The sequence below is a fragment of the Mobula hypostoma genome, chromosome 6 (genome assembly GCF_963921235.1).
Source record: "Mobula hypostoma chromosome 6, sMobHyp1.1, whole genome shotgun sequence".
Lineage (NCBI taxonomy): Eukaryota > Metazoa > Chordata > Chondrichthyes > Myliobatiformes > Myliobatidae > Mobula > Mobula hypostoma.
In genome coordinates, this window is record NC_086102.1 from 180,570,589 (window position 1) to 180,584,974 (window position 14,386).

Genomic DNA, 14,386 nt, shown 5'->3' on the forward strand with positions numbered 1-14,386 from the left:
TTTGGTGAGTAGGTGACTGCTAGGGTGGGTGGAGTCAACAGTAATTTTTTTTCAGTTCTTTTCTGAGTTCTGGTGATGAACAGGTCTGTTAATGTCAGTATTTGTTAGAATCTGTCTCATCTGTGGAAGAGCCTGCATTTGTCGCACAAGCCTCATTACACACCTCAGAGTTCCAGGACAAGCCATTCGCACCCCTGTGTTAAAATCTACATCACTCTCCGACACAGGTACTCCCAACCATCCCGTCAGCTGCAGTATGTCTGCTGCTTGCTCAGGTAAACTGCCCCCAAACCCAGTTCATGTTGGCATAGTTCCCATTTGTCTTGCATAACCTTCTACTCCTTCAGGCATTTTATTTAGTTCATCGCCTCCTGGTTGCTTAATTAAACTTCAGTTTACTAATGGTTACCCACTGGGATATAGTTCAGTGCTTAGCACAAAGCTTTATTGTACCAGCAACCTGGGTTCAGTAAGAAGTTTGCATGTCCTCCCCGTGAGCGTGTGGGTTTCCTCCGAGTGCTCCAGTTGCCTCCCACAGTTGTCGTAAATTGTTCTGTGATTGGGGTCAGATTAAATGGGTGATTGTTGGGTGGACTGGCTCAGAGGGCCCAAAGGGCCTATTCTGCACGTTATCATAATAAATAAATAAATAGATATATTCTCTGTCTATTTCCCTCAACCTTTGCACAGATGCCTGCCGGTCCTCAGTAATTTCAACCTCTATATCAACTCTTCTTGTTCCTTCAAGTTCACTTTCCTCCTTCAATTAATAAATCTCTTCTTCTCTATAAATTTAACGGCTGTGGAATGGAGCCCTCTCCGCCATCCTTAATCTCTTCTAGCATTGCTTTGGTATTTCCTGCAACTGATTGTAACATTTCTATAGCTAAGTAACACTTCAACCTTTCCCTCAGTTACTTTGTCTTCATCATTCTTTGTCCGTCTAGATGGATATCTCAATTCCGAGCAGGGAGGAGCTGAATGTGTATATGGGTTAGTCATCCATTGCTAGAATTGGTTGGACAATAAAAAAGTGTAAAGTAACGCACACAAATTGCTGGAGGAACTCAGCAGGTCAGGTAGCATCTATAGAAATGAGAAAGTCAATATTTCAGGCTGACCCTTCTTCAGGCAAAGAAGGAGGAAGATGCAGAATACAAAGATGGGGGGAGAGGAAGGACGATAGCTAGAAGGTGATAGGTGAAGCTGGGTGGGTAATAAAAGTAAAGGAAGGAATTTGACAGGAGAAGAGAGTGGACCATAGGAGAAAGGGAAGGAGGAGGGGACCCAAGTGAGGTGATAGGCAGGTGAAAATTGGTAAGAGGCCAGAGTGGGGAATAGAAGAAGAGGGGAGGAGGAGGGAAGATTTTTTACTGGAAGGAGAAGTCGATATAGACCATCTGGTTGGAGACTACCAGAATGGAATATAAGGCGCTGCTCCTCCACGCTGAGGGTGGCTTGATTGTGGTGCAAGGGAAGGCCATGGTCTGACAGGGTCCCCCAGTTTACAACATGTCTCACCAGTGTAGGGGAGGCCACATTGGGAGCACCAGATACAATAAACAACCCCAGCAGATTCGCAGGTGAAGTGTTGTCTCACTTGGAGGGACTGTTTGGGCCACTGAATGGAGGTGAGGGAGGAGGTGAATGGGCAGGTATAACACTTTGCCCACTTGCCAAAATAAGCAAAATTGGATCCTGGTCAACTTTGCTAAAATGTTCATAATTTGAAAGAAATTGCAGGAGCTTTACCTCTTCCTAGAGATGCTGCCTGGCCTGCTGCATTCACCAGCAACTTTTATGTGTGTTGCAGGAGCTTTAATATAACTTCCATCATCCACCACATTTTCTTTACCTCACTGGAAACAACAATGAAAGGAGCTCATTAATATTTTTAACCATGAAGATTGAGACAATCATTCAGGTGCTTCTGTAATGTTCTCTTTTACCCCTAACTATCTGAGACAACTTTTCTCTAATGCTAGTAGAACACAAACACAAGAAAATCTGCAGATACTGGAGATAGATGCTGCCTGGCCTGCTGAGTTCCTCCAGTACTTTGTGTGTGTTGTTCTTCTCTGATGTTCCCTGAACTTCCATCCTGAAGTCACCTTGTCCTTAAAATCCGTCTACTGCACTCTTGGCTTTCTTCCCACCAGACTGTTGACCACTCAACTTCTCTTCCTGATCCCTGAGTCAGCAAAAGTTATTACAGGGGTAACTTCACTCAACTTCACTTGCCCCATCATTGAACTGTTCGCACAACCTATGGACTCACTTTCAAGAACTCCTCATCTCATGCTCTCAATATTTATCGCTTATTTATTTGTTATTATTATTTCTTTCCTTTTGTATTTGCACAGTTTGTTGTCTTTTGCATACTAGTTGAACGCGCAAGTTTGTGTGGTCTTTCATTGATTCCATTATGATTATTATTCTACTATGGGTTTATTGAGTATGCTTGTGAGACAATGATTCTCATATATGCAAATGGTGACATATATGTTGGTGGCATCCGTTAGTCTCGCGAGACCATGGATCTGCTCCTGGAAAGTCTTGCTTCAGTCTGTGTTGGTAGAGCAGCGTCTGTTGTGGCTGTAGAGGCCCATATGGGCGCTGTCCTCCAGTGTTGTCTTGGTGTTGTTTTTTCGGTGAGTGCGCTTTTCTTCAGCAGCAAGCCTCAGCTTCTCTTCTCCTCTTTTTAGACCTCTGAGTAGTTCCAGCCTCCAGCGAGAGCGATGCCTTGCGATGTCCTCTCACCTCTCAACATTTATTTTCAGTGACTTCATGTCTCTCTTGCAAACGTCTTTGAAACGAAGATGTGGCCGCCCTTGTGCTCTCTGGCCAGTTCCCCATACAGCAGGTCTTTCGGGATCCTCCCGTCTGACATGCGGTGTACATGGCCCAGCCAGCAGAGGCGGCGTTGTTGGAGCAGGGTGAAGAGGCTGGGTATCTGGGCGCGGGCCAGGACCACATTGTTGGTGACTCGGTCAGTCCACGTGATATCCAGGATGCGTCTCAGGCTGCGAAGGTGGAAGGCGTTGAGACGCCGCTGTTGTCTGTAGTAGAGGTTCCAGGTCTCGCTGCCGTAAAGCAGTGTGCTGAGGACGCAGGCCCTGTAGACTGCAACTTTGGTGTGCGTTGTCAGCTTTCTGTTCTCCCAGACTCTCTTTGTCAGCCTGGTGAATGTTGAGGCTGCTCATCTGATCAGTCTGTTGATCTCGGGGTCTAGGGAGAGACTGTCTGTGATGGTGGAGCCAAGGTATGTAAACTCGTGGACTACCTCCAGCTCGTAGTTATTGATGGTAATGGCATGGGGGTGCTCAACACCTTGGCCCAACATGTTGGTCTTCTTCAGGCTAATGGTCAAGCTGAAGTCCTGGCAGGCTCTTGAGAAGCTGTCCATGAGGCATTGCAGTTGCCCTCCAGAGTGTGTTGCCAGTGCCGCATCGCCTGCAAGCAAAGTGTCCCTGACGAGTACTTCACGAACCTTGGTTTTTTCCCTCAGCTGGGACAGACTGAATAGCCTCCCGTCTGATCTGGTGTGGAGGTAGACACCATCAGTTGATGTTCCAAAGGCGTGCTTCAGCATGACTGTGAAGAAGATGCCGAACAGGGTGGGGGCAAGCACACAGCCCTGCCTTGCACTGCTGCGGATGTTGAAGGCCTTCGAAGAAGAGCCGTCGAACTGAATGACACCCTTCATGTCTGTGTGGAATGACTGAACTATCCTGAGGAGCCTCGGGGGACAACCAATCCTGGCAAGGATTTTGAACAGGCCTTCTCTGCTCACAAGGTCGAAGGCCTTCGTGAGGTCAATGAAAGTGACGTAGAGTGGTTGTCTTTGCTCTCTGCATTTCTCTTGTAGCTGTCGAAGGGAGAAGATCATGTGGATTGTGGAGCGTTCTGACCTCAAACCGCACTGAGACTCGGGATATACCCTTTCAGCTATTTTCTGCAGTCTGTTCAGGACCACACGGGCGAAGACCTTCCCAACGATGCTCAGCAAGGAGATTCCCCTGTAGCTGTTACAGTCGCTTCTGTCCCCTTTGTTCTTATATAGGGTGACAATGTTGCGGTCTCTCATGTCTTGCGGCACTGCTCCCTCTGTCCAGCACTGGCACAGTAGTTCATGCAGGTGGTTTAGCAGGATGTCCTTTGTGCACTTGACGTGTCATATATTGGGTTGACCTTTGCGCTTGATATGGCATATTTGTACTTACATAATAAATTTACTTAGAACTTTGGTTTCTTTTTCTCAGATATTTCTTAAGTTCTTCTTGAAATCTGCATTTTTCCCCAACTTGAATGAAATCCCCACACTGGAATCTTCTAATTGCTTCTTCAGCAATCTTCCTTCTTCGTGAATGCTTGAATGTAATCTCACCAGAATTCATCCCCCTCTTTTCCTGCCATTCTATGATTGAATCAAAGTGTTACTGTATTAAAATAGCCCTGATCAAAGTCAGAATGACGTCCATTGTGTTGTCCTACGTGACCTATTAGCACCCATTACTGAAGATGACTGTGCATTATTCTGGTGCACCTATCATCCAGTAGCATTGAACTGTCTTTGCCTGATTTGTACATCAAAGCAGAGTTAATGCAGGTATTAAATTAAAGCAACAAGTTGCCGGATAGTATTACAACAAACAATGACCAAGAACCTGATTTTAAAAAAGATGTAAAATTAACTAGCAATGGACATAGAAATAGACAGTAAAAGCTTGTGTTTGAACAAGGGAAATATTAAATAAAATGGAGATGTGCAGATGAGAGGAACAGCTCCCCATATTCTGCCTGGGTAGTCTATAACTCGATGGCTTGAGCATTGAATTCTCCAAGTTCTGGTAAACTGCTCCCAGTCTAGCCCTTTTCTCTCACTCAAGTCTGTTTCTTTCCTCTCCTCCACTGTTTCTGTCTGTCCTCCCAATGTCCCTCACTTGATCGCATGCCCCACCTTCCACCCCAGCAGATTCCATCATCTTTAACCCCTTGTTACCTCCACCTATCACCTCCTGGCTTCTGTTGCTTTTTCCACTCTCCTTTGTCTGCCTGTCAGTCCCTCCCCTCTTACTTGGGTCCTGGGTCGACCTTTGCTGGCTCGCTCTTCCTCAATCCCAGGGATTCCCAACCTTTTTTTATACCAGGGACTAAAACCATTAAGCAAAGGCTGTCTGGACTCCAGGTTGGGAACCCCTGCTTTAACCATTTCCTTCCCCTTTAATACGGACTATCTCCCCTCTATCTTTCAGTCCGGATCACAGGTTCCCAACCTAGGGTCCACACACCCCTCGATTAATGGTAGGGGTCCATGGCATAAAAAAGGTTGGGCACCCCAGTCCAGATGAACGACTCGAAGTTTTGACAGTCCATTTTCCTCCTCCGAGCTGCCGGACCTGCCACTTTCCTCCAGCATCTTGCATACTACATTAAGTAAAGTGGTTGCTGCTTTCTTTATTAAAGGGAAAGCATGGTTGTCTTTAATGGAATGCCACAAAGTTTCATTAGACTAATTCCATGAGGTGAGGGATTTGTAAAAAAAGGATCAGAATGAGATCAACCCCCGATTTAATCCTAGCCTAAGCCTAGCGGACGTTTGTCCGCTCTTGGACTGTATTCCTTGGAGTTTAGAAGAATGAGGGGAGACCTCATAGAAACATTTCGAATGTTAAAAGGCATGGACAGAGTGGATGTGGCAAAGTTGTTTCCCATGATGGGGGAGTCTAGTATGAGAGGACATGACTTAAGGATTGAAGGGCACCCTTTCAGAACAGAAATGCGAAGAAATTTTTTTAGTCAGAGGGTGGTGAATCTATGGAATTTGTTGCCATGGGCAGCAGTGGAGGCCAAGTCATTGGGTGTATTTAAGGCAGAGATTGATAGGTATCTGAGTAGCCAGGGCATCAAAGGTTATGGTGAGAAGGCAGGGGAGTGGGACTAAATAGGAGAAAATGGATCAGCTCATGATAAAATGGCGGAGCAGACTCGATGGGCCGAATGGCCTACTTCTGCTCCTTTGTCTTATGGTCTTATGGTATAATCATGGGACAATTTACAATGACCAGTTAACCTACCAATTGGTACACCCTTGTGAGAACCCACTGATTTTGTCAAGTACCTTGACTATACCTCTTCCCACCCTGTCACTTGTAAAAATGCCATCGCCTTCTCTCAATTCCTCTTGTTTCCGCCACATCTGCTCTGTGGATGAGGCTTTTCATTCCGGAACTATTGAGGTGTTCTTCTTCAAAGAAAGGGACTTTCCTTCCTCCACCTTCAATGCTGCCCTCACCTGCAACTCTTCAGTTTCACACACGTCTGCCTTCACCCCATCTATCCGCCACCCCACCAGGGACAGGGTTTCTCTTGTCCTCACCTACCACACCACCAGCCTCTGCGTCCAGCACATAATTCTCTGTAACTTCTGCCATCTCCAATAGGATCCCACCACCAAGCACATCTTTCCCTCCCCCACTTTCTGCTCCCTATGCGACTCACTTGACCGTTCGACTCTCCCCACTGATTTCCCTCCTGGTATTTATGCTTGCAAGTGGAACAGTGCTACACCAGCCCCTACGCCTCCTCCCTTACTACGATTCAGGGCTCCAAACAGTCCTTCCAGGGAGGTGACACTTCACCTGTTAGTCTGTTGGGATCATCTAATGTATCCGGTGATCCCGGTATAGTTTCCAGTCTATCGGTGAGACCCAACGTAGCATGGGGGACCGCTTCGCTGAGCACCTATGCTCTGTCCGCCAGAAAAAGCAGGATCTTCTGGTGGCCACCATTTCAAATCTACTTCCCAGTCCCATTCCGACATGTCAGTCCATGGCCTCCTGGACTGCTGCGATGAGGCCACACTCAGGGTGGAGGAGCAACACTTCATATTCAATCTGAGTAGCCTCCAATATGAACATCGATTTCTCAAACTTCCAGTAACTGCCCCCCCTTCACCATTCTCCATTCCCATTTCCCTCTCTCACCTTATCTCCTTGCCTGTCCATCACCTCCCTCTGGTGCTCCTCCCACTTCCCTTTCTTCCATGGCCTTCTGTCCTCTCCAGTCAGATTCCCCCTTATCCAGTCTTTTATCCCTTTCACTAATTGACTTCCCAGCTCTTTACTTCACCCCTCCCTCTCTCCTGGTATCATCTATCATCTTGTACTTCCTCCCCTCCCCCCACCTTCTTCCTCTGACTTCTCATCTTTCTTTCCAGTGCTGATGAGGGGCAAGGCCCGAAACATCGACTGTTTACCCTTTTCCATGGCTGCTGCCTGGCTTGCTGCGTTCCTCCTCCATTTTGTGTGTTATGGTACCCGGGTTGCTGGTACTGTAAGGCATGGTGCGAACCGCTATGTCACCATGCTGCCCAAGTGTGCAGCTGATGCAGAACCAAGTAGCAAAGTAGGCTGTGAGTTTTAAAATGGAGATTGCTAAACAAATTAATGCTGATGCTGAGGATCTTAAGTTTCCCACTTGCCACAGAAAATGGATATGAAGGCAGGGCAACCAATCAGGGAAGCAACTGTTAAGCAACACACACAAAAAATGCTGGTGAACACAGCAGGCCAGGCAGCATCTACAGGAAGGGGTACAGTCGACTCTTTGTTCTGCTATATATGCTGATATAGATGCAGCCTGGCCTGCGGCGTTCACCAGCATCTTTTGTGTGTGTTGCTTGATTTTCCAGCATCTGCAGATCTCCTTGTGTTTGCGTTATTAAGGTAACTGTTAACATTAGTTTTGTTACAAGCCAATATTCAAAGATTCAAAGTACATTTATTATCCAAGTAAGTATACAGAATACAGCTCTGAGATTCCTGCTTCTGCAGGCAGCCACAAAACAAAGAAACACCATGGAGCCCATTCAAGAAAACCTCAAATACTAAATATGCAAAATAAAAGAACAAATAAAAGTACAAATGGCAAAAAGTGAGTGAACTGCACATTGAATCTCAAACAAAACCGGTAGTATTTAGTTTAGTTCAGTTCAGCGCTGCACCGCTAGCCACTGCAGGCCGCAGGGCCATTCTTCGCCGAAGCAACCCAGTCGATCAAAAACAGCAAAAAAAAAGAGTAACCATAATCCAGAAAGACATGTAACATGAACTTCCATGTCCCACAAAACAAGTCTACAACCTCACCAATCAATCCTGGCAATATGGATCCCAAGACTCCTGTACTTTCCTCTGGATTGTGACTAGCAAGAGGGAGGCAAAAACCAGTGAAATGCGGGCGGCTGGGGCCGAACTCCCATACTGAAGCGTGGAAGAAACATTAATTTCATAGGGCTTTGGCAAGACATTTATCTGGAGTGTTATGAATAGTTTGGGATCTCTTTACAACATTTAACATTGAAGAGAAGTTTGGATAAGTACCAGGATGTCGTTATTGCTGGTTGTCTGTCATTTCTGACAAAGACATAACCTCTGGGGGAGTAATTATATAGTGAAAAAATCATTGCACTGGGGAAGTTCCATTCTCTTGGACTCAAAAGTCATCACGACTGGAGACTTCCTCCGCTGCAGTGGATAGCCATGATGCCTTCTTTGCCTTGTCTTGCCCTTCGCTCTCCACGAAGCGTTGGAGCACAGACTGCTTGGCCATTGGATCTTGTAGTTGATCTCATTTGCCCAGTCAGCCAGAGCTGTCCTCACATGCTGGGGTAGGCCTATCCCTATCTCGCTGGGGTGGGAGGTTCCCAGCTACACTCACCTGGTTTAGCCCGCCTGTCGAACTGGTGTACTGGGGTGCGGCCACTGCCATGTGCAGACAGTTACTTGGAGTCACAGGTGAGAGCTGGGTGGCAGGTGGGGACCAAAAGTGAGTGAGCTGCCCCTGTGTGGAGCACAACAAGCCCACCACCAGAGGTACTATCTCTCTCTGGACACCCCATACACCATGCTGCCTGGTTTAGAGGGCATGTACTGTCATGAGAGGCTGGACAAATGTAGCTTGTTTTCTTCAGGGCAGTGAAGGCTGAGGGGAGATCTTATAGAGGTTCGTAAGTGTAAGGGGTTTCTTCTTTTATGTTACTGCTAAGGCTAATAAAATGGCTTCTTTGTTATGTTAGAATAAAAATGGCTTTTCTGTAATAATAACTGCAATGTAAGGAGTTCTCTCTCTCCCTGCTTGTTTCAGTTATGTTATTGATAAGAGAGAGAACGAACCAATGAGTGTCCATGTTATTCTTTTTGTGGGTGCTATTCTGTCACATATGTCTGGGAACCGTGTGGTTTGGCGGGGTTTTCGGGGGGGGGAACTGAAGAAGAAGGATGTGCTAGACGCGCTCTGGTCGACCACCGTGGTTGGTCCCGAGCGGCGAGTCGCGGGGGTTGGAGGAAATCACATGGTGGAAAGAAGACCCCATTCATTGAGCTCCAACTGTTGTACACGAATTGGTTGAACTCTGATAGTTTGGCGCCTTTTACTTTCCCTTTTATATTGTATCTCTATTAATTACATAGTTTCAGTAAGATTTATAAAGTGTAATCTGTAAATCGTACATTGTGTGCTGTCTGATATTTGATGTGTGAGTTTGTCCCAGGTGGCATTACACAACAACTACACAAACCGTGAGACACGGTTTGGTGGCGGACGGGGATTGCCCTAGATAATAGTAAGGGACAGATATATAAATATATAAATAGTAAGGGACAGAGGGTCCAGTGAGATGGAGGAACTGAGTGAAATACATGTTAGTAGGGAAGTGGTGTTAGGTAAATTGAAGGGATTGAAGGCAGATAAATCCCCAGGGCCAGATGGTCTGCATCCCAGAGTGCTTAAGGAAGTAGCCCAAGAAATAGTGGATGCATTGGTGATAATTTTTCAAAACTCGTTAGATTCTGGACTAGTTCCTGAGGATTGGAGGGTGGCTAATGTAACCCCACTTTTTAAAAAAGGAGGGAGAGAGAAACCGGGGAATTATAGACCGGTTAGCCTAACATCGGTGGTGGGGAAACTGCTGGAGTCAGTTATCAAGGATGTGATAACAGCACATTTGGAAAGCGGTGAAATGATCGGACAAAGTCAGCATGGATTTGTGAAGGGAAAATCATGTCTGACGAATCTCATAGAATTTTTTGAGGATGTAACTAGTAGAGTGGATAGGGGAGAACCAGTGGATGTGGTATATTTGGATTTTCAAAAGGCTTTTGACAAGGTCCCACACAGGAGATTAGTGTGCAAACTTAAAGCACACGGTATTGGGGGTAAGGTATTGGTGTGGGTGAAGAATTGGTTAGCAGACAGGAAGCAAAGAGTGGGAATAAACGGGACCTTTTCAGAATGGCAGGTGGTGACTAGTGGGATACCGCAAGGCTCAGTGCTGGGACCCCAGTTGTTTACAATATATATTAATGACTTGGATGAGGGAATTAAATGCAGCATCTCCAAGTTTGCGGATGACACGAAGCTGGGTGGCAGTGTTAGCAGTGAGGAGGATGCTAAGAGGATGCAGGGTGACTTGGATAGGTTGGGTGAGTGGGCAAACTCATGGCAGATGCAATTTAATGTGGATAAATGTGAAGTTATCCACTTTGGTGGCAAAAATAGGAAAACAGATTATTATCTGAATGGTGTCCGATTAGGAAAAGGGGAGGTGCAACGAGACCTGGGTGTCATTATACACCAGTCATTGAAAGTGGGCATGCAGGTACAGCAGGCGGTGAAAAAGGCGAATGGTATGCTGGCATTTATAGCGAGAGGATTCGAATACAGGAGCAGGGAGGTACTACTGCAGTTGTACAAGGCCTTGGTGAGACCACACCTGGAGTATTGTGTGCAGTTTTGGTCCCCTAACCTGAGGAAAGACATCTTTGCCATAGAGGGAGTACAAAGAAGGTTCCCCAGATTGATTCCTGGGATGGCAGGACTTTCATATGAAGAAAGACTGGATGAACTGGGCTTGTACTCGTTGGAATTTAGAAGATTGAGGGGGGATCTGATTGAAACGTATAAGATCTTAAAGGGATTGGACAGGCTAGATGCAGGAAGATTGTTCCCGATGTTGGGGAAGTCCAGAACGAGGGGTCACAGTTTGAGGATAGAGGGGAAGCCTTTTAGGACCGAGATTAGGAAAAACTTCTTCACACAGAGAGTGGTGAATCTGTGGAATTCTCTGCCACAGGAAACTGTTGAGGCCAGTTCATTGGCTATGTTTAAGAGGGAGTTAGATATGGCCCTTGTGGCTACAGGAGTCAGGGGGTATGGAGGGAAGGCTGGGGCGGGGTTCTGAGTTGGATGATCAGCCATGATCATAATAAATGGCGGTGCAGGCTCGAAGGGACGAATGGCCTACTCCTGCACCTATTTTCTATGTTTCTATGTTTCTATAAACACGAGCCGATCGCCCTGAGCATTACATAAGATTATGAGAGGCATAGATAGAGTAGACAGAAAGTATCTTTTTCCCAGGGAAGAAATGTCTAATACTAGAGGGCACGAATTGAGGGTGAGAGTGGGTTGGTTCGAAGGGGATGTGAGGGATGTTTTTAACTCAGAGAGTGGTGGATGCTCGGAATGTGCTGCCTGGTATAGTGGGAGAGGCAAATACATTAAAGGCTTTTAAGAGATGTTTACGTAGCCACATGAATGTGAGGAAGATGGCGGGATATTGACATTGTGTAGGTAGAAGGGATTCATTTTGGGTGGTTTTTGATTTACAAACGTTCGTGCTTCTTAGCTGGTTGGGCACAACATTATGGGCCGAAGGGCCTGTTTGTGTGCTGTACTATGTCCTATGTACATGTGTGAGAGGGGTCTGGAGCGTTATGGTCTAGGTGCAGGCTGATGGGACTGGGTGGAATAGTATTTCGGCACACACAGGATGGGCCGAATGCCCTTTTTACGTGCTGTCCTTCTCTATGACTCTATGAACAATGTACTTGCCTCTATTGGAAAGCCACAAAGCTGAGGGAATTAGGATCAGGATGTTTTTGTTTGCCTGGAATTTTGAAGAACATGAATAGATCTCATTGGAGCAATTTAGCCTCAGTGGCCAAATTGACCTCCAGGCCTCTCTGCAGAGTGGAGTATTCCTTGAGAGGTGACCGATCCTCAGGCAGTGGATCCTGAGGTCATGTTCTGGTTCTTATACAGCTCTGACTCAATAATCACCTATTCAAAAATTGTTCAAGTTATAGCACAAGAATTCTTAGGATCGTAGTTCTCTTCTGATGATTTCGTAAACAAACATTTCAAAATAGACACCATCTACGAACCCCTAAGTGGCAAAGAAATGCAAGCCAATAGAATTCAAAGTTGAACTGAAGAAGTGGTCAACCAAAACCAAGGCAAGAGAATGGGGGCTTATATAAACATGAGCACTCCCAGAAAGAAACACCAACAACTGCACACTGAGGATGTCACCTCGACTGTTGATGAAACGTCTGCAAGCTAATTGCCAAGCAACGTCAAGTAGTTCAAGTAAATGGAACCAATTTTAAAACTATTAAAAACTAAAATGATCATTCAAGTGCTGAGCTCTGTGATAGCACAACAGGTCAGAGTGGCCTCAGGCATGTTCCAATCTTCTGTACTTCATTGTGCAAGTATGGAGGTCAGGAACAAACTGACCTCTCTTCAGCTGGCAGATGGTTTAGTCTGGAGCTGCCAACTAGTGATCAGGTCTAGTTAGCAGCTCCAGACTGAACCATGGCCCTTGGAGACAGAACAATTCGACAGGGACCTGTGTGATAGATTCCTCATGAATTTTGCCCTCAGCCTGAAGAACTAAACGTACAAATTTTGGAAGTGTGAAATAAAAACAGAAAATGTTGAACATTCTGATGCAGATTAGGTGGCATCTGTAGGAAGGAAAACAGTTAACATTTAAGGTATCAGGATTGTCATTCTCTTTGAGATGCCTACAACCAGTCTTGCAGTAAGGTGCTATTTACTATTTTCGGATAGATTATTAGGCATTAGAGCAATTATTAGGATGTGGGAGATAGAACTGAGTTAAAAGATCCACTGTGGGCATAGTAAATGGTGTAGCATGCTAAAGGCGCCAGATGAGACCATTAGACCATAGGATATAGGAGCAGAATTAGGATATTTGGTCCATTGAGTCTGGTCCGCTATTTCATCATGACTGATCCATTTTGATTCTCAACCCCAGTCTCCTGCTTTCTCCCCATATCCCTTCATGCCCTGACCAATCAAGAATATATCAACCTCTGCCTTAAATATACCCAATGACTTGGCCTCCACAGCTACCTGTGGTAATGAATTTTACAGATTCACCACTCTCTGGCTAAAGAAATTCCTCCTCATTTCTGTTCTAAAAGTTTGTTACAGCCTCTATTCTGAGGCTGTGTACTCTAATCTTAGACTCCCCCATCACAGGAAACAAATGGCCTACTCCTTATGCAAGTACTCCTCTGCAATCCCATACTAATAGTTGTAGCCCCTTGTTGCAGTTTCTTCAGTCATAAGTTAGCTTAGCCAACTGTCAGGCAGAAGTCTGCTGGCGACAAATCCAACTGAGCCCATGATTGGTAGGTTTCTATGTTACACATGCATGAATGACAGAAGGAACTCAGGACAAAGTGGTGCTGGTGAAAGTTTGAGGTAAAGTAACTAGCTATCAAGTTGTAAGATTGTAAGTCTTTGATTGTGAAAAGGAAACCTTGATGAACAGCAATGAAGTTGTGTTTGGGTTACCAGGAAACAGGAAATGATTCATGTGAAGATTTTCATCAGATTTTTATGAGGTAGCATTATTTGAACAGAGTACTGTGCAGAAGTCTTAGGTATATATATAGCTTTTGCACAGTACTATGGTAATTTTATATATTGTATTGCACTGCTGCTGCTTCTGATATGGGTCTCTGTTGTGGACTGAGAGTGGAAAGGGGGCAGAGAGAGGGGACTGATGGTTGGGAAAAAAGGAAGGGAGAGCTGAGGGAGCAGGAAGCACCAGAGAGACATTCTGTAATGATCAATAAACCAGTTGTTTGGAATCAAGTGACTTTGCCTGGTGTCTCAGGGCTGGGTGTGTCTGTACCTGCTCCACACCCCCCGCCTCCCTGAAATTCCTTCTCCGCCACTTGTCCCACACCCCTCCTGCAGCACTCCATCCTCTCCATTCCCAACACTGTTTGCTCCCACCAGCTCCCACTCTCCGCTCCACATTGACAGAAGTGGAAAAGTCTTTTTCGAGTCTTAAGTTCCTTTATCTGTTTTAGATGTTTCATTGCACAAAGAGGGTATCAAAATAAAAACGACAAAATAAATTAAAGCAAAACAGTTCCCACCATTACAATCTCAGTTTAACTTCAGACCACACCCCTTGTTACGTATGCAGTATGAAAATAACTGAAACAAAATATACAAAACCAACACAGTAGTGGCAAATCTAAAATAAACAAAGTTAGAATCC

The 14,386-nt window shown here is 45.6% G+C and overlaps 1 protein-coding gene across 3 annotated transcripts in view; it reads left to right on the forward strand.

The window, feature by feature from the left end:
* The window catches only part of scn1laa (sodium channel, voltage-gated, type I-like, alpha), a 225,497-nt gene that overhangs the window by 48,677 nt on the left and 162,434 nt on the right, over nucleotides 1-14,386 (forward strand). The window lies entirely within an intron of this gene.